Here is a 1,116-nt window from a genome sequence, read left to right as displayed (position 1 = left end):
CTCAATGTGCAAGTGCTTTTCTCACGTTCAAAAATGTTACATTACTGAAAGATGCAGCAAAAAGATCAGTTGACTTTAATTTCCTTTTGGAACCTTTCCTCCCTGCAAAATGGTGCCAATAAACAATACTTCTGTACTAACAGAATCACTTTTAAAAATAATAAATAAAGGCATTATTTATAGCAGGGGATTGTGATGTTGGGCTGTGTACCATTTTTTTCCCCTAGGGACCCTGAAATTTAATTTTACTTACCTTGAATATTGTTCCAAATCTCAAAGCTTCCTACCACCTTGACACCAGAATATGCTAAAGGTTTTGTATCATGAAAATTAAGCTGAAAACCAGAGACTGATCCACTAGCTGGAATCTCAAAGCCAGACTTGATACTTGGCAGGAAGCTGCCATTTAATAACAAGGGGAAATGGTGACCTGGTCTCAAATGTAGTGGACCATGCACCTAAAGTAAGTGTCTGGCTGCTGTGGGACATGGGACATCTCACCACACATGTGCCATGGTTAGTGACATCTCCTCTTCCACTGACTAACATGGTGTCCTGTTTTTCTCTCTAGAGAACCCCTGAGGTTGAGCAGTAAGCATACAGGGGTAATCTCATTATTTAGCACTCCAGTGCCGGCCACAGCATCTCACTGCACTCCAGGAAAGGGGTTAAATTATCTCGGAGAACATTATGTCAGCTCCAGCACTGTGGCCCTGCCATGTGAAAGTGGTTTGTCTTCTTGCACTCAGCCTGTCCCTAGGCCAGAGAGAGCTAATGTTTTGTAGAGGAGCTCTTAGCACTACAAAATGGCTGGAGAATTCCCAGCTTCGGCTCAGGGCACCAAAGTGAGATCTTAAATGGGAAGAGAGCCAGCCCCAGGCCTCATCTGTGACAGTGGCAGGAGGTTGCCTAGCCTGCAAGCTGGATGAGAAGCTCAGCAATGTAGTATATCTCGTGCTACCAGGTGTGGATGCTTCCTGCTCCTGGAAAATACCTTGTCCCATAGCTCTCTCCTTCACCCTGGATGAGAAGCTCAAGTACAGGGTAAACATTAACCCAACACAGTAACAGCCTCCCTGGGAATGCCTCTTTCCATGGCAGCACGCCAGCATACAA

This window comes from Acanthisitta chloris, unplaced genomic scaffold, assembly GCF_000695815.1.
Source record: "Acanthisitta chloris isolate BGI_N310 unplaced genomic scaffold, ASM69581v1 scaffold36492, whole genome shotgun sequence".
Taxonomy (NCBI): domain Eukaryota; kingdom Metazoa; phylum Chordata; class Aves; order Passeriformes; family Acanthisittidae; genus Acanthisitta; species Acanthisitta chloris.
The sequence above is the reverse complement of the archived record's forward strand: the minus strand, read 5'-3'. Positions refer to the sequence as shown.